This window comes from Pinus tabuliformis, chromosome 3_1, assembly GCF_031772625.1.
Source record: "Pinus tabuliformis cultivar Carrire ecotype Pingquan chromosome 3_1, CPIR1, whole genome shotgun sequence".
Lineage (NCBI taxonomy): Eukaryota > Viridiplantae > Streptophyta > Pinopsida > Pinales > Pinaceae > Pinus > Pinus tabuliformis.
Window position 1 is genome coordinate 17,975,041 of NC_142301.1, and position 20,298 is coordinate 17,995,338.

The window sequence follows — 20,298 nt, forward strand, 5'->3', positions numbered from 1 at the left end:
AATTGGTTCAATAAGTAACACTAAAAACCAATTAGCAAGAAACAAGTGATGGAAAAACCTCAAGAAAACCAACAGGAGGGTTGTGGATGGATTTTTGGACAGACAAGTAACCAAGCCAAATAATTCAAAACTTGAAAAACTAGGTCACAAAACCAAAAAATACAAGATTCACTTCAATGAAACTGAAGAATAAGCACCTTAACTAAAAGAAATTAAAACAAACTAATAAATAAGAGAAGGGCAACAAGGGATTAACTAGACTGATGAATTCAGGAGGTAGAATTGAGAAAAACAATTCTACAGGAATCGTCGCGGGCATAACACAAGCAACTAGTGCCAATCAGACACTAGTTGTAGCAACAGAGCAACGTCGTCGTGAAAGTACATGCCTTCCACGTGACGGATCGATCTCAAGAATCATCGTGATTGTGTGATAGGATTTAGCGACACACAGACTTCCAAAACATAAACAACGCGACGTCGGCGCAACTGTTTAAATTTTTTCAGCGACGAACTTAAAAACAATGAAAGGTAAATGAAAACTCCCAAACAAAGACCAGTCTATCCTTACAGGCAATAAAGGGATTTCCCAGATTGACCTAGGTAACCCAAAAGACTGATGGTTCAATCCCAAAATCCAAAAGACATTAACTCAAAATCAAGCAAAAGCAAACAAGAGAAAAACATAGGATGGACTCCCTAGTGGAGTCGCCAACTTGTGATGCAGGAAAGTGTTCCCTCTATGGACAGAGGCAACCCCTCTAGCCCTAGAGTGGGTCTAGTTACAACAAAGACAGATCAAAAATTGATTTCCTTAAATAGTCATTGTTGGAAGCCTACCTCAAACCGGTGGTTGATGAAGTTCTATTGCACTACTCTAGCTTCCGCTTCCTTCTCCTCAATGAGTGATTAACCTAAAACAATACGAAGGAAAAACAACAAAGCACGTAACCAGGAAACAACAATGATCTATTTACTCATAAAGTCAATAAGTCATGAGCTATCAAGTAAATTACATACAAGACATAGAAAAACATCATTGATTGTATTAATAATGAATCAAGAGAAAGCTTACAACCAAGTCTTAATGTCACAAGCCTTCTTAAAGGGTCCAGCCAGTATGTTTCTCAATCATTCACTCTTCAAGGACGAATCTGCCAACATACAATGTCTCTCTCTCACTCATAAGTTTTAACTCAAATTTAAGGGCACTCCACAACCTTCCATAAGCTATCAACAATCCCACACTTGTCACACCCACACCAGCTATCTATCAAACTCAAAAGCACTAGCAGCATTGCCCAACCAAAAGAACTAAAAAGCTAGCAACTAAGGAACTACTAACTAGCTGATCATATCAAAGGTGAGTGCCTTAATAGGGGAAGAAGTCTCCATGAAATATGTAAGGATAAGATCATCCTCAAGGAAGATAGCACAAATGATGGAACTACCATGCCAGGAGGGGAAGGGCGACCCAAACTATGCCAACAACCAGTTCTGGAGACATCTAGAAGGCTAACTGTTGAAAGAAATTTGCCCAATCTGGATCGTCGCAGGCCGTAAACTAATTCTACGCTACAACATTGTGAGGAGGCAATGCATGCAGACTCATCGTCGCTAGACACAACTCATAATCTTGCATCAGGTCTAGAAATCCGACCGTCGCGGGAAACAGATGTACACCTATGACGGAGTTGTGACGAGACCATTATGGACATGGGAATGTTGCGTATATTAAGGTCTTACTCACAACGAGGCAGAAACTTAGGGAATGAGGGTCAATTTACAGCAGCAGAGAGCATTTGCTTAATCTTCTTATATTAGTGGGAAGATATGAACATGTTTATTTGACACATGACACAGCAGAAGGACTGAGATGAGGACAGTGACAAATTACTGTGTAACAGGAAGAGCTCCAAAAGCTGCTAGATGTAGGATTTATCTAGCCCATTTCAAACAGCCAATGGGTTTCCCCATTGGTAATGGTCCCTAAGAAAAATGGTAAATGGAAAATATGCATGGACTACAGAGAATTAAACAAGGCAACTCTGAAAGGCCATTTTTCGTTACCATTCATTGACCAAGTCTTGGATACATTAGCAGGGAAGAAGCATTTTTCCTTCCTGGACGAATTTAGTGGGTACAACCAGATCCAGATAGCTCCTGAAGATCAGGATAATACCACATTTACATGCCCCTGGGGAACATTTGCATACAGATTCCTCCCATTTGGTCTTTGTAATGCACCTGCAACGTTTCAAAGGGAAATTTTGGTGATTTTCTCTGATCTGATGGATGATAGTGTTGAAATCTACATGGATGATTTCATGGCACATGGAGATTCATTCAAAGAAGCATTAGGAAAGCTAGAAAAAATTCTCAAAAGATGCAAGTAGGCACATGTCTCCTTAAGTATGGAAAAATGCCATATGATGATGAATGAAGGAATAGTCCTGGGACTTGCTTTCGGCTGTAGGAATCTAGATGGATCCAGCCAAGATAAAGGTAATACAACATTTTTCAATACCCAGAACAACCACTCAGTTACATAGCTTTATGGGTTGTCCTGGTTATTACAAGCGCTCTATAGAAAATTTTGCTAAAATAGCACATCCACTTTTTCAATTACTGACAAAAGATGGAGACTTTGTGTGGACAAATAACTGTGATGCAGCCTTTGTGAAGATCAAGAAACTGGTCTGTAGTGCTCCAATCCTTAGAAGACCAGACTGGGCATTACCATTCCATATTCATGTTGATGCTTCCCAAACAGCAGTTGGGGCAATTTTAGGGCAGTAGGTGGATAAGGTACCATATGCAGTTTACTATGTTAGAAAGAACTTGGCTTCTGCTGAGTTAAACTACATAGTGACTGAAAAAGAATTCCTCGTTGTCATCTATGCCATCAACAAGTTCCAGCACTATATCACTGGTTACCCCACCTTTATGCACACTGATCATGCAGCCATCAGGTATCTAATGAATAAACCCGTTACTCCTGGTCATATTACAAGATGGCTTTTGCTACTTCAAGAATTTGATATTACCATAGTAGATAAACCAAGAAAGGACAATGTAGTTGCGGATTTTCTGTCTAGATTAAAAAACAATACCAAATGTACATGTATCGAAGATAGCTTTCTAGATGAACATATTTTTGCAATTTCCGCTAACACTTCATGGTATGCAGATATTGCTAACTATCTTGCTATAGGAAAGGTACCTTTTCATTTGTCATACAATGACCAACAGAAAATTATTCATCATAGTACTCGATATTCGTGGATGGCAGGATACCTCTTTCATACGGGGGTAGATCAACAGATTCGACGATGTGTATTAGAGGATGATATCTATGAGATATTGAAGGCCTCCCATACTAGGCCTTGTGGAGGAGATTTTGCCGATAAAAGAATAGGCCACAAGGTGCTGCAAATGGGATATTACTGGCCTTCTATCTTTCGAGATGCTAGAGATTATGTCTGAAGATGTGACAACTGTCAACTTATGGGACAACCTAGGAAATCAGATAAAATTCCATTACAGCCCCAGATAATCCTGGAATATTTTGAGAAATGGGCCATCAATTTTGTTGGACCCATCCACCCATCTTCCCATCAGAAGGTTCACATTTTGGTTTGTACTGATTATGTGGCTAAGTGGGTGGAAGCCAGAGCGGTTGCGAAAGCAACAGAACAGGTGGTGGCAGACTTCCTTTTTGAAGAGATTTTCACCCGATATGGTACCCTAAGAGAAATTTTTTTAGATGGAGGAGCATAGTTCACATCCTACATGATAGAGAGGCTTATGGAAAAATATGGGGTCAAACATAGAGTGACAACTCCTTGCCATCCCCAAGCAAATGGACAGGTAGAAAGTACAAATAAGGTGTTGGAGAATATCTTGACAAAAACTGTAGCAAGTCATCGCTGGGATTGGTCACAGAAACTCCCAGATGCTCTTTGGGCATATAAGATGACATGGCAAAATACAACTGGGTTTTCACCATTTGAGCTAGTCTATGGGAAATCTCCCTTGTTTCCAGTTGAATTCTAGATCAGTACACTCAGGACAGATTTGGAAGTGGGATTGAACTTATCAGAGGCCCAGAAACACCAGCTGGAAAAACTCAATGAGCTAGATGAGATTCGTTCAGAAGCTATCTAGAGAACTACTATTGTCCAACAGTAGAGAATGAAATGGCATGATAAATTTATCAAGAATAAGGTGTTTCATACAGGGGATTGGGCATTGTTATATGACTCCCGGTTCAAAGATTTTAAAGGAAAACTTCGCACTCGTTGGATGGGACCCTATGAAGTGGACACTATATTCACCAATGGCACAGTCAGATTGGTTACAGTAGATGAAAATCATACTTCCTTCCTAGTGAACGAACATCGTTTGAAGTTATACCACCGTACAACGTCTAAAGATGCCTTCATAAAACATCTTCCTGATACATCTGGTTTGATAATTGTTGGTGCAGAGAATGCTCCCTCTGCCCTTTAAAAAATAAATAAAATAAAATAAAATAAAAATAAATAATAAATATAATAATAATAATATGTTGTTACTACTTACTTGTTTGTCTTTTTGCAGGAATAAGAACTGAATTATGTCAAGGAGAAACAGAGAAATTTTTCAAGTAACAGTTGTTGTTGTTACTCCACTGGTGTTGTTATTTCGCTGGTGTTGTTACTCCACTGTTTTTGTTACTACATTGGTGTTGTTACTCCGCTGGTGTTGCTACTCCATTGTTGTTGTTACTCCGTTGGTTGTTGTTACTCTGCTGGTGTTGTTACTCCACTATTGATGTTACTTCGCTGGTTCTGTTACTCTGTTGGTGTTGTTACTCCACTATTGCTGTTACTCCACTGGTTGTTGTTACTCCGCTGGTGTTGTTACTCCACTATTGTTATTACTCCACTGGTTACTGTTACTCCGCTGGTGTTGTTATTCCACTGTTGTTATTACTCCACTGGTTGCTGTTACTCGCTGGTTTTGTTACTCCACTGTTGATGTTACTCCGTTGGTGTTGTTACTCCACTGTTTTTGTTACTCCACGGTTGTTGTTACTCCACTAGTTGTTGTTACTCCAACGATGCTATTACTCTACTGTTGTTTTTACTCTACCAGTGTTGTTACTCCACTGGTGCTATTACTCCACTGTTGTTGTTATTCCACTGGTGCTGTTACTCCGCCGTGTTGTTACTCCACTGTGTTGTTACTTCGCCAGTTATCTTTTCTACTACTCCACCGCCAGGTAGGTCGCCAAGTATACCTTCATTGACTCTTATGGATTTAATTAAAATATTCCAATAAGAGACTAATACGTGTCGTAGATGGCTGCATTTAAGTTTGGGGGGGTCTCGTCATAAAGAAACGATGGCGTGCCTAAAATTGTAATCATACCACATCATTACCAAATCCAATGAAAATGGAAACCAAAAAAATTTGCGCAATTTTGTAATTAAGATTCCCACGCATTGGTATCATATGCCAAGAACTTTACTGGTCATTTCCCCTGTACGTTGTGTTCAATTGCCATAATCATTCACCTGTACTGCCACACCCTACCATTAATTGTTGTGTTTTTCGAGGCATACCAATTATTATTATCCTTTCATCCTGTGGCCACCATGCTAATAATATTGTCATCGTCATTTGGGTTGCTGTTACTCTCCCCTACCAGCCGACTGTACCCATCATGTTGATGCAGTTCTTACAGTGATGGGTGGGTTGGTTGTGTGCCATGAACCCGGAGGGCATGACAGTGATCAGAAACAATTTGGAGGTATGGTAGGTCTTCGAAAATGCAGGGTGGAACGTTTATTTTGACAGGTTGCAAGGATTTAACAAGGCAATTGCGATTGAATTCACACTCAATTTAGAAGAAGAGAGCTCTCGGGTCTGGGGGATAGAAATCCCTGTCACAGAAGAAACCATTATAGAGGTTAGCGGGCTACCCCAGTAGGGGTAGAAATGGTTTTCACGAAGAACCGCCCTTTCGGAGTTCCCTGAAGAATTCTTACAGGCTGAAGAAAATGTTGTTAAGAAGGGCCGAGGGTACAACCGAAACTCATTACCACACCCATGCGGTGAGGTAGTAGGTTTTGTAATGAGATACATAACCTGCAAGGGGAGGTATACCACCATGTTTAAATACCATTTCAGAATATTGGCCCACCTCTAGTTCCCATAGGCGGAAGACTTCTCATTAATATGCCTTTCTTCATGTTAAGAAGTCTCCAGCTGATGGCATACTCTGCTCGACGTTTGCGAAAAGTGACATCCGTCATTACCAACCATGGCCTAGTTTGGCTGCTAGTCATGCATGCAATTGGTCGATTTCAAATCCCATGAGTGTTGTGGGGAAAAATGCCTATTTAGGACGATCCTATCCACCTAAGGTGTGACAGCGCCTTAGCAACAAATGAATACAGCTATTATGATTCCTTCCTTTATGAAATGTGAAAGAGGGGAGATTGGCAGACTTACCGTTGTCTTCCGGTTGTCCCTCGATCTAGATCCTCTTCTCTTTGTGTGTCCACAGCTACTTGCCTCCTCGCTTGATCAAGAGAACAGCTACTTGAATCCCACGAGATCACAAGAGAATAGCTACCTGTGACAAGAGAACAGCTACTTGCAACAAGAGAAGAACACAATACAAAGGCAAATATACATATTCATAAATGATTCAGGATTAGAAGTAAATCAAATATACTAATGCAATCATACAAAATACACCAGCATATAGGGAAGAATCAAGATAGCTTTATTGAAAGTAACAGGATTCAGGAAGAGATACAACCCATAGGGCTCCAACCCAGCATCTCCTTCCCAGCAGAATGGAATTCCTTCTTCAATTCCCTTCAAAGCATAACACACCCAATGTTTCTAGCCACAAACCAACAACAATTCTTTGCAAATACTAAATTCCAGCCTCCCTGACCTCTTGTAGGAGAGATCTATATATAGGGATATTGGAGAGAGGATGAGTCAGCTTGAGACTGGTATGAAGCTGACTAGTGTCCTCTCCCACTTCAGTTCTTGAGTCCACTTGGAGGTTCTTGCTTCCACTTGGAGATTTGGAACCTCTTACTCATCACCAGTCGAATTCCCTGATCCAAGTGTCATTTTGGAAGCTTCCTGGGCATTGACACCTTGAGGAATGACTCTGCCACTTGTCCAAACTCGCTCAGCGCAGGTAGCCTTCTTTGCAGTTGACATTCAACGCAGGTAGACAGTGGAGCAGTTGACATTCAGCGCAGATGCTCAGTGGAGCAGTTGACATGATCCAGAATTGCCTTGTTTTTGAGTGTTTTCAGGTGGAGAACTTTTGTGAATTGTTGTGGTTTGCTGGCGTTGTTCCTCTAGGGGTAGGAACAACATGTTTAGGGACTTTGGATCCCTTGATTATTGAAATTTCATGCTCAGTGATGCAAGGCACAAAAATGTCTATAACAGTTGCCCCCTAAAGTATGAGGCCGTTTATCGGGTGAAATGCTTTATCCAGGAGGGTCCGAAGTTCATCCATCTGCTGGGAGGAGACCTGTAATAAAATACAATACAATACATTATGATTCATACTGCTTTCATGATCTAGCTGAGGCGGGCATTCCCATGCTCAGCTTTATAAATTCATTTTTGTACATAGAACAAACGATCGTCTGATGGTAGACTGATAATTTTGGTCAAATTATCATCCTTTGAATAGGATGATCATCTGCTGTAATGATGTACATGTCAAATGTCTTTATTTTTTCTGAATATATATCGCAGCCCGGATGGATGAAACTAGATCCGGGGTCTTCAAACTCGTTCGATCTTCACTCTAAGTACAAGTCGATCCATGTGAGAATTGCGCTGAAGTCGAACATGGAAAGACATCGCTTGATTACTGGTCAATGATGTAAACCGTTAACAAGCGCGAGAGGAATCACCGATAATGATGATGACCCTCAAGGTACTGCAGTACAATTCACGTGGTGTGAATAAAGGACTTGGCGTCGAACACCACACAAAATCTTCTGGTCGAAGGTCATTGATGTATACCTGTCGCCGGAAGTGAGAAACTTGCCATTGAGGCATGCAAGCTTCAAAGTACTGAAGGGGGTGTTCCTAGATCAACTTCTTGGATAATGAGCTGATGTCGACAAGAAGCGATCCGTCACAGGAGGGCCTTAATGAATCCCACATCAGTGACACGGAACGGAGCTAATGATTTTAATGGAGGTGAAAACAATCTGTGACATATGATTCAGGGTGGCGGTCATGAATGGATGAAGGATAATGTATGGCAGTGGATGGGACCCAGTTGACTCTTTCTGAATGACTTCTCTTGAACATATGGCGACACTGATGCGATGGATTGGTAGCATTACCCCAAATATGGATGGCATGGCGAGACCATGGTGACATGACCGGTGAATGAAACAACCCAACCCGAATGTGGTACGGAGGAAAAGTGTCATGTTCAAGAGCGACCTGCTACCATCAAAGTTTTCTTGATTTTTCCCAATTTTTCCCCAGTCATTGCTGACTAGTACCTCTTTATTTTTGTCAAGATTGAGGAGGATAACATATGCTTGTTCTATAACCTGCCCTTCGGGCAAGCCCATCGCTATGTTTTAACGAGCCTAGCGATAGGGAAACTCGTTCTCGTCTAAAGACAAGTTTGTCGCTATTTAATAATTTTAATGAGTCTAACGACAAGGATAACTCGGTCCTTTTCATTTTTAGAGAGTCTGAAAAGGTACATAAAGTCAACTCCAAAATTCCTTTTTCGTCATCTAATCCCTTAAGTCCGAAAAAGTATAAAACAATACAGAAGGGATGAGTTTTCGATAACTTTAACGAGCCAAATAAAACAAGCGCTCGACCTTTTTGTGTAATAATCCCTCAGGTCCAAAAAGATTAAAATCTAGAGGAGGGATAGCTCTTCCTGTCCTTTTAACGAGCTGGAAGGCCAAAACTCGGCAATCTTTTCATATTTTACGAGTCAGTTGAAAAGAGCTTAAAAAAGACTCGTCTTTTGAGGAACGAGTGATAAACAGGGATAGCAACTGATTCCAGGTACAGGTTGGAATTTTCCAATCACGGCAGTGTCACAAGGATGGCTAGGTGAAATCACTCTTCGCAGTTGTTCCTCAAAATGGGTAAACAATCATATGGAGGTGAACGATCGGCCAAATGAAAAGTGGAGGTGGCAGGTGCAAACACGACCAAGGCTTTAACGGCTGATAAATTTACGATCACTGTGGTTATTTACCAGAATAGGTTCATTTTTTAGATAAAAATGAGCTTAAACACTGGAGGAAACTCTGCTCACTGCTTTTATTTATTTTTTAACGAGCATGAAGACCGCGTTAAAACTGCTCGGATCTTGCGTTTATTTTTTAACGAGCATGAACTTTATGCTAAAACTGCTCGATATAAGTTTGCATGCCCCCAGCATAATAACTCAAATCGAGGTGCATGCCCCCCAAGCTTCATTGCATTCAACTTGGTGGTTGGAATGAAGGTTTACCTTTGAGATTTGGGAAGGGGATTGTTTCATTTTTTAAATGAGGTTGACACAGTAAAAGAACTATCCTCATGACTTCTTGTTTCATTTTTTAACGAGGTTGACACGAGATTAGAACCGTCCTCGGAGTCCAAATCCATTAGAGGTAGAAGGTTTCATATTCCACTCTGGCCACTTCCGCTAGATTACTTGGAGGCGGTAGGGCAAAAGTACCCATTAAAGTAGGGTCTTTTAGGAGACCTACTCCGATGTTTTGGAGCGAATGATTGCTTCCATGGATCATGGGAATGCTTCCTGTAACTTGTGAACCATTAGGGAGAAAGTTTTGTTGGTCGACGATCTTAATCCCTCCTTCAAACGGGAATGCGATCTTCCTAAAATAAGTCGATACAACAGCTGCCATGGCATAAATCCATGGTCTACCCAGTAGGATGTTGTAGTCAAGATTCCCATCGATGACCTCAACATTAATTTCCACTGTTTTTCCTCCTAGTTCAACCTTCAAGTTATTAAGGATACCGTACGGGGTATAAGTCCTTCTGTCGAAAGCTTTTAATGTCGTCGACGATCGCGACAAGGTTGGAGATCCTAAAGTTTTCCAACAACTCATCGACATAATGCATGTAGATGCTCCCTCATCAATAATTGTTCTGTGAACAGTTTTGTTGAGGGCTTTCGCTTGAATAAGGAAAGCTAGTTGAGCTGGTAACTGAGGATCGTATCCTTTGTGATCAAAGGATACAAGATTGGAATCCTTAGGATCAACTCCCCCAATAGCCGATAACAAAGCCTGCCTTTGGGATGGGCAATTTTGTAGTACTTCAAGAGTCGACATAGCGGATGGCGATTGGGCCAAATCTTCCACTATGTTATAATGCTGCACCGCCCTGGCGCGAGGATTAAATGTCGACTTGTGTACTACTCCCTTTGGCGGTTTTATTGTTAATTCAGGAATGATGGGCGGTACAACTTCTGTCGAAGTTGTTGTCGAACTATTTGGTTGATCTTTACCTTTGTCGCTCGACAGCTGAGGATTCCCGTAATCTTTGTTCCTTGTCGAAATCAAAGCATCATTTTGTTGTTTTGAAACCGACAACATAAGCACTTGCGACGGGGAAGCATTTCCACTATCAACCAGATTTTGACCTGGGTTGGGAAATGGATCAGTTAACACAGCTGAGGTTTGGGAACTTTTAAAGAACTTCTTTAACTCAGCTTTGAACAGACAATTCTTTGTCCAGTGATCCTCCTCGTCACATATTTGACATGGAAAATTTTGTTTCCCTTTTCCAGGAGGGTTCGAAGAATTCTTTCCAGGGGATGACTCACCCTGTTTCTTCTTCTTCCCTTTGTTTTGCTTCTTCTTGCTTCCTGGTTGATTGGTTTCTTTGGCCTTATCTGCTGATATGGCATTTACTTCCGAAGCAAGAATTTCCTCTTTTGAATTTTGATCTGAATTCTTACGGGCTTTCTTAGACGAAGCCTTTATCGATTTCGCGTTTGCCGTGCCAATCACGCCATCACCGGCATGAGAGTCACTATTGGATTTTGGAGGAGGAGGAATTGAAAATTCCGGTCTAGGGGCGTCAGGTATTTTGTCGTAGAGCGTGCCAGACTGAGTATAAACTAAGTCTAGATATTGTGCACGAGCAATAACTTGCTCCTCTGTTACGACTCCTCCCTTCACCACATCTTCTGTTATAGCAGGAAGTAACGACTTTATAAACCATTCAGCCAACAGCTGATCGGGAACGTATGTTTTCACCATCCTACGACGACGACGCCACCCATGTATATGATCAGATATATGAGTGGCAGTTGTCTGCTTGAAGTTGGTTAATATTTCTGTCCACGTTTCATACCTTATCGGTAATTGAAAATGGGTTAAGAAAGTCGTGGCTAGGGAGCTAAAATAGTCGAAAGAGGCTCTAGGTAATTCAATATACCATTTAGCCGCTGGACCTGTCAATGTCCTCTGAAAAAGGCGAAGCCTTATCGAATCATCGTTCAGGGTGTTCGACGAGCACCACAGATGAAAAATCATCACGTGATTCGATGGGTCTTCACCTGGATTTCCATTGAATTTAGGAATGTCAGATGGAAGTTTGTGAGGAATCGCTGGCCACCAAGCAGCATAAGCAATCGGATCGTTGGTTAACCGGTGTAAATCGGGTAACTCTAAAGTTGCCACGAATGGTAACTGTTGATTCAGGTTAGGTGAAGCATAACCAGGGTACGATGGAATCGCTTGAGCAGTGGGCCTTTGCATACCAGCATAATGTAATTGATGTTGGTATGACTGATACGGTTGGTGGACTTGACCACTGTACAGTGGTTGACCGTTTTGAATATACGGTTCTCCGCTGTTCGCAAAGATCTGCTACTCAGAACCTTGGTACACTTGCTGGAATTGTGGTTGTTGGTATTGCACTAGCCACGGTTGTGAAGCCATGTTCTGTTGCGCTATGCTAACCGTTGGACCAAGGTGTGGGGTAATGGTACCCGTTTGGACCTGTGTTTCCCCACCAGTTGGCGATTGTGGTTGTGACCCATGGTCAAGAGGTTGTTGCATTACAACCTGATAAATCTGAGGTTGACATGCAACATGCATCGCTTGAACTTGTGACACTGTTACAATCGCCGGTGTGGTTGGGATGTTCGTCATAGGTACACATTGTTGCATAGAATATACAACCCTTGGTTGTTGAGGTAGCATCGGTACCCAACCACTTGATGTAATTCCAGTATAACCTGAATACTATTGAGAACTGCCGTATGGATATCCCCCCGGAGAAGGTAATGAAAGGGCATATTGCCCCCCATACGGTAGCAATCCGGAACTCAAAGGGATTGTTTGCCCTTGGGGACTGGATGGCCCAAATTGACCTCCATGAGGATCAATCTGTCGAGTCTCAACGTAAGAGTTGCCGGATATTATTCCGGATGAACAAACTGGAACAGACCACACTGTCGAAATAGTCCCTTGGTGGACTCCTTCTAGCGGTTGCGAGCTAGTCGGGACAGATGGTATGCTGGCAAACATTGTCGGAGTGACGGCAGGGACTTCTGCTGTCGCTGTGTCATTCGACATAGTCCTAGACGTTGACGGTTGTTCAGACATTTTAAGTCTATCCAATAGATTGCCTAGCGATTCTACAGGAACCTCCACTTGTGGTGGATTAACTTCTGATGAAGGAAATAGAGTGACTCCTACTCCAAAATGGGTTGGAGTATTTGCTTGCGGATCCTCTACAATTTCCTCTATCGCAATCAAACCCGGTGGAAGAGGAAGACCGTCAGGTCCGTAAAATATTTCTGGTGCCGAAGAAGGGGTTGTTTCGACAGCGACAGTTGTTTGAGGAACAAAACTCTCTGGACCGGTTACAGATGGAACTGGTTCAGTTATACAAGTATTTTCCCCCAGACTAGGATCAGTATTACTGTCCTTCTGTGGCTGTTGAACTTCTTCTATAGAGGCAGGGTTTCCAGAAATGTTTGGAGTAACCAGAACCTCAGATGTAGTTGGAACACTTGTTCTAACTTTGATAGGAGATTTTGAACCGGTTAAACGAGTTCGCTTTGTCCATACTGTTTTCGATTCCGGAGACAAAGACGGTTGACTCGTAAGCCTTCGCGAACGACGGGGTTTCAATTGACTTTCTTCCATGATTGCGGATTACTCGATCAACCAAAATATAAAAGGGGAAATTTGTGTTTCCGAACTGAATGAATTTTATTAGATGCTTTAGACACAACTTGCTTTTTTAGTTTTAAAGAGTCGAGAAAAAGCTAAAGATGACTCTAGTCTCCTTCGATGTTTTAACGAGCCCGAAGTGACAAATGCTCGGATGGACTTTTTCTGTTATAGAGTCTGAAAAAGGCCAAAAGAAACTGCTCTGGAGATCTAGGCAGAGGGTGTGCCAAACTTTTCGCAAAACCACAGAATACGTTTTACGGTACGGGTGGTCGATCTTCGTGAATGCTGTGTTCACTGCATTGCGATTAGTAGGGTGGCCGACACGACTTCCTAAGGATAAAAGATATATGCCTATAGGGGTCTCCCAATATATACGCGACGGTACGTGGGAGCACAATCCGTATTAGCGCCACCGACTCTCAGGAGGAATCACCCACCTTCCTCGAGATCGACAATCACTATGTTTAACGACGTCGGAACACGTCTCTAGCCTAGACCTCTATGTTGTGCGTTCTGTTACAAAGCGTTGTTAGGTTCATTCAGTTTATTTTAGGTTGATCTTTTTAAAGTTTGCCTTTCAAGGTTCACCACGAGATGTATGATACAAATTCCTAAATGCAGTCTAAGATGATAAGCAAGCTTTACAATCTTTCAACTTTGAAAATCCTAGCTACTAAGGGAAAAGAGAGCGACTATCTTTTCTCAAAGAGCAATTGTTGGCATAATGAGATAAGTGTTGTCCTTGATGGCAAACCTCACTGATGACAAATCATAGTACAGAAGGTCAGCAGCAAGGAATTGATGATCAAACTATAAGAAGAAGAGAAAGTTCATACACGCAGGTTCGTTAAGCCCAAGTCGCGTGTACACGCAGGTTGGCTTCAGCAAAAGCGCGTGTATGTGGAAAAGTACCTTGGGTCCACGGCGGTTATTCCTTGGAAGTTGTGCCTATGGTTTTGGACCTTGGTGTTTCGACGGACGTGTTGATCCCTAGTTTTGAAGTTGATGGTATTGGATTTCTATGGTTTTGGCTCTTGGTATTGAACAAGGCCTAAGGCTATATAAGGAGAAGGAAATCATTAAGCAAGTAGATCAAAAATGTCTTGAATATCTGATGAAGCATTAGATCCAGTATGCAGGGTTATGGGTTGATGATGCATTGCTTGATCTGAGCTAAGGAGAGATCTCACCTGTTGATGGAGAACTAGATCTAAGGAGAGATCGGGATCAAATGGTTTGAAATGAACTATCTTTATGATGCTTATTCTAGATCTACATACTGACGCATGTATTGTTCTATAAGTGTTATGAGTATGACTGATGTCTGGTACAGCTGCAAGTTATGAGAAATTATTTTTAGATATGTACGCGGGTTGTCTTTGATAAAAGCGCGTATACACGCGGGTTTGATTCATCGAAGTAGCGTATACATTGTAAATCTTAATATTTGAAGTTGCAGATGGATCTGATGGTTATTACAGAGTTCTGTGTCTGCTCTGTGTTCTGGTGACTGTTGTTAACAGGGTTTCAGTGATTCAGAGTTTGATGATTGTTTTGAGCTTCAATGATAGTTATGGGTCCAGTATGAAAATTGGATGAAAAGTGGCCTTACAGATTATGTGTTGTGCTTCAGTGTATCCAGTCTGAAAATTGATGAAACGTGGTACCTGGAGGTGAGAAGATTGTAGGCAAGCACCTACGTACTAGTATCTAAGCTAGTACAAAAGCTAAAGGAGATCTTTGGAGCATTGTAGCAAGTAGCAGCCTGCGTACTAGTAAATGGATCGGCTAGTACAAGAGCAAAGGGGGTTGTAGCTCCCGTACTGGTATAAGACTGCACCAGTACAAATATTGTAAAAGGATTTTCTTATTAAGAAGAAGATTGAGATGACTTGCAGCAGGTGGTTTTCACCCACATTGGGTTTCCACCTTATATCTTTGTGTTCATGTGTGTGGCTCTTGTGTGATGTTCTGTTCTGTTATTCTGCACCTGTTTACTGTTAATATGCTTAATAATGATCTGATGCATTTACTGAAGATTAAGCTAACTGAATTATAAGATCTCTGGATATACGCAAGTTTCATTAGACACAGTAGCGTGTACACGCGGGTTCACTTAATTGAAGTAGCGTATATGTTTCTGAGTATGAAATTGAAAAGTTTGATTGATCTGATAATACTGATTCACCCCCCCCCTCTCAGTATTATTTCCAACAATTGGTATCAGAGCAGGTCCTTTGGTAGAAGCTTGATCGCTTGAAGGAGATCCGTGGAACAATGGGAAAGAAGCTTAAGAAGAAAGCTCATAAGAAGAAGAAGACATCTCAGAAGATCTATGACAGTGGGAGAGTCGATTGGGGATTAGGTATAAGAAGTTCTTCAGATTCAGAATCAGATTCAGAATCATTATCAGGTATGAATGTGTTATCCTCTGATGTTCCTGCTATATTTCCTTGTGAAAGTGATGGAAGTGATAGTGAAACTACTGAACATGCTTTTATGGGTGAGCAAGAAAAGTGCCAAATAGAGGCAGTGTTTAGAAGGCTTGCAGACAAAGTTAAAGATCAACAAGATCTATTGAACAAAAGGGAATGTGCTTTCAAAGAAGAAGTTACCAAACTAAAGGCCCAAATAGAAGAAGGAAACAAGGTAAGAAAGCTACTCAAGGACAAGGAAGACCAATGTCAAAAATTGCAGCATGAAGTGACATCATTAAGAAAAGAAGTCAACGAAAGAAGCACAACCATCAAGAAACTCAAAGATAGATCCAGCTACTATGAAAATCTTGAAGCTACAATCCCCTCACTAAAAGGAGATCTTGAAGAATCAAAGAAGCAGAATACAGATCTACTCCAAGCTATTGCAAAACAAGAAAACGAAGTCACCAGCTTAAAATCTCAACTAGAATGTGCCTTCCGAGTTCGTCAAATGCAGCAGGATCTGAATGAAGAACAAGAAAAGGAGATTCTCAAACTAAGGCATCAGTTGGAAGAAGGAAGGAAAGATGGAGAAGACATGAAGAAGCAATGTCTAGAAAAGGAGGAACAACTTCAAGTAGAGGTAAATATCTTGAAAGGTAAAATAGAAGAAAAGGATAAGCTTTTACGATTTCAAGATAGTTCTAAAGTCTTGGATGATATTCTTAGTAGTCAAAGGTCCCCTGCTATAAAGACTGGTCTTGGTTTCCATGAATCTGTTGAAGGTGAATCTAGTTCACAAGGTGAGGCAAGGAACTCTAAAGAGAAATCCAAAATGATCAACAAGGAGACGAAAGGTCAATCTCATCATCAACCAAGGAAAGAAAGTCTTCAAAGAAAATCTTTTACTCCTCCTATGAATAATATTGAATGTTATGTATGTCATAATCTTGGACATGTTGCAGCTAGATGTAGAAGAAGAAGAGTTCAAGACTATTATGCGGACAGGTCATCTCAATCAAGGTACTTTAATGGATATTGCTTTGCTTGCAATATGTATGGTCACAAAGCTGCTGATTGCTACAGAAGGAACATGAAACATGTTAGATGTTATGCATGTAACAAGCTTGGACATATAGCAAAGGAATGCAGGAACAAAGGATGGACATCACACCGAAAGGAGAAAACCTCATCACACTTGAAGATATGGAGGAAGAAGGAAGTACAGTCAGCACAATGTACTGAGACACAGCACAGCACAGACATATCAGACTCAGGGGGAGCTGAAAGTGTAAACCTTCAGTGTCCTGAATCTCATACGCAAGTTCCTTAAAGGGAAGTCGCGTATATACGCGAGTTCGACACTGCAAAGTCGCGTATATGTCAGTCTGAAGAAAAGCAGTGGGGACAGGCTCAGAAAAGGGATCTGATATGATTCAGTCCATTATTTGCTCTATTGATTAATAGCTACAGTCTGCTGAGGATGTGTGGAAATGTTTTGTTACTTGTATGATGTCTAGAAGTGTTTTGATCCTAACTTGATGATGATGATGTCTTGATGCTTATTGCTGATATATGCATGATCAGATCTAACAGATGGCACAGGTTGAGGGGGAGCATATGCCTTTAATAATTCATTGTTGGCATATTCCTTGGTGATGATTCTTATATGGCTAAATGATATATCTTGCTATGATGTGGTTGTGAGTTGTCTATGATAAACTCTCATATGATTCTTGAAAATACATAGTTGATGATCAGATCAGATTTATGGTTGATTCTTTGATGATGCATATATGGTGCTTACATGGTGATCTTCATAAGGACAAGGAGAAGTACAAAGCTTGAATATACATCTTCCTCACTTGATGATGGGTCACTCATATACTGCTGTTGTCATATGCATAAAAATCATACAGTTATGATGCAGGCACTCTTGTGGATAAGGATTGTTGCTGTTGATGATATCAAGAAGTTTTGTCAAATGAGCTTGAGCTCAAGATACATAATGCTGATACATGGATGACTACTCAAAGTTGCTTTATTGGAGACATGGTGATGAGTTCTTATCTATATGATGATAGGTTGATACTTTCATATGTTGGTTGATGCAGATATTCCCAAGTAATGATACTTGGATCATGTAGAGCTTGATGAAATGGCGATGGTGGTTTCACACATGTGAATGACTCTGAATTGATGCAGACATACCTTGTTATAGGTTGATGACTTATTCTCTACAGGACATTTACAGGTTGCTGATATGGAAATTGGTATACGCGAGTTGGATAAAGACTATTCGCGTATATACGCTTGTTTATGAAGATACAGTCGCGTATATGATAATTTGAAGGAAATCAGTGGGTCAAACTCAGAATGAGAAGATTCTGATATGGGTCTGACAGAGACCATCTAGCACAGGTTCAGGGGGAGCAGATAATCTTCCAATGATGCATTGTTGGCATTACCTTAGAAGCCTTTGATTCTAGTTCAGAAGTTGTTGTTGATGAAACAAAGTCAGAGGGAGAACAAAAGGATCTCTTGGTTGCTGATCTGAATGGTGATTGACAAGATTTGTTGTCTCTATGTCATGTATCTCTTTTATCTCTTTTATGGTGTCAAGGTCATGTAACGGCCTATTTTGGTTTCCCCACTATGCCTGGGATGATTGACGCAATATTATTGGTTGCCATATGTAAACTTTTGATGTATCCCCACTTGGTTGGGTGGATGAGTCATTTTTTTTTTTGTATATTCTCACCTAGTTGAGAGATGGATGTATGTATGAGTCTTTGCTGATAGGAAGGTCTTTTATGATGTAGAGAGTCATGTTCTTCTTGAAGAACATCTTTTGCAGATCTTGCCTACAGTCAGGAAGAGCATGAACAACACACTTCAGCAGTACAGAGACTTGGCATGTACTCAGGGGGAGCATTGACAGATTGGTACACTTTGGCATATACAAAAGGGGAGATCATTCAGAGATTTTAACAGATACTCAGGGGGAGTATGGACAGCGAAATGTTCAGCAAAAGAAGAGAACATCTTGGTCCACCCTTTGCCCTTGATGTCAAAGGGGGAGAGTGATTTGGTGTTGTTGCCATCAAGTCCAAAGGGGGAGATTGTTGGCATTATGATGCATGTGTTGTACTTGATGGCAACCCTCTCATAGAAGAATATCTCACTTATGTATAACTGGGTGAATCTTCAGAAGAGATATCAGATGGAGGACAGCTCAAAGGAATCAGATGATGAATCTTCAGAAGAGATATCAGATGTGACTGATGGAGGACAGCTCAAAGGAATCAGATGATGAATCTTCAGAAGAGATATCAGATGTGACTGATGGAGGACAGTTCAAAGGAATCAGATGATAGTTCTAAGTGTGACAAGTTAGCTTTGCCATCAAGTCCAAAGGGGGAGATTGTTGGCATAATGAGATAAGTGTTGTCCTTGATGGCAAACCTCACTGATGACAAATCATAGTACAGAAGGTCAGCAGCAAGGAATTGATGATCAGACTATAAGAAGAAGAGAAAGTTCATACACGCAGGTTCGTTAAGCCCAAGTCGCGTGTACACGCAGGTTGGCTTCAGCAAAAGCGCGTGTATGTGGAAAAGTACCTTGGGTCCACGGCGGTTATTCCTTGGAAGTTGTGCCTATGGTTTTGGACCTTGGTGTTTCGACGGACGTGTTGATCCCTAGTTTTGAAGTTGATGGTATTGGATTTCTATGGTTTTGGCTCTTGGTATTGAACAAGGCCTAAGGCTATATAAGGAGAAGGAAATCATTAAGCAAGTAGATCAAAAATGTCTTGAATATCTGATGAAGCATTAGATCCAGTATGCAGGGTTATGGGTTGATGATGCATTGCTTGATCTGAGCTAAGGAGAGATCTCACCTGTTGATGGAGAACTAGATCTAAGGAGAGATCGGGATCAAATGGTTTGAAATGAACTATCTTTATGATGCTTATTCTAGATCTACATACTGACGCATGTATTGTTCTATAAGTGTTATGAGTATGACTGATGTCTGGTACAGCTGCAAGTTATGAGAAATTATTTTTAGATATGTACGCGGGTTGTCTTTGATAAAAGCGCGTATACACGCGGGTTTGATTCATCGAAGTAGCGTATACATTGTAAATCTTAATATTTGAAGTTGCAGATGGATCTGATGGTTATTACAGAGTTCTGTGTCTGCTCTGTGTTCTGGTGACTGTTGTTAACAGGGTTTCAGTGATTCAGAGTTTGATGATTGTTTTGAGCTTCAATGATAGTTATGGGTCCAGTATGAAAATTGGATGAAAAGTGGCCTTACAGATTATGTGTTGTGCTTCAGTGTATCCAGTCTGAAAATTGATGAAACGTGGTACCTGGAGGTGAGAAGATTGTAGGCAAGCACCTACGTACTAGTATCTAAGCTAGTACAAAAGCTAAAGGAGATCTTTGGAGCATTGTAGCAAGTAGCAGCCTGCGTACTAGTAAATGGATCGGCTAGTACAAGAGCAAAGGGGGTTGTAGCTCCCGTACTGGTATAAGACTGCACCAGTACAAATATTGTAAAAGGATTTTCTTATTAAGAAGAAGATTGAGATGACTTGCAGCAGGTGGTTTTCACCCACATTGGGTTTCCACCTTATATCTTTGTGT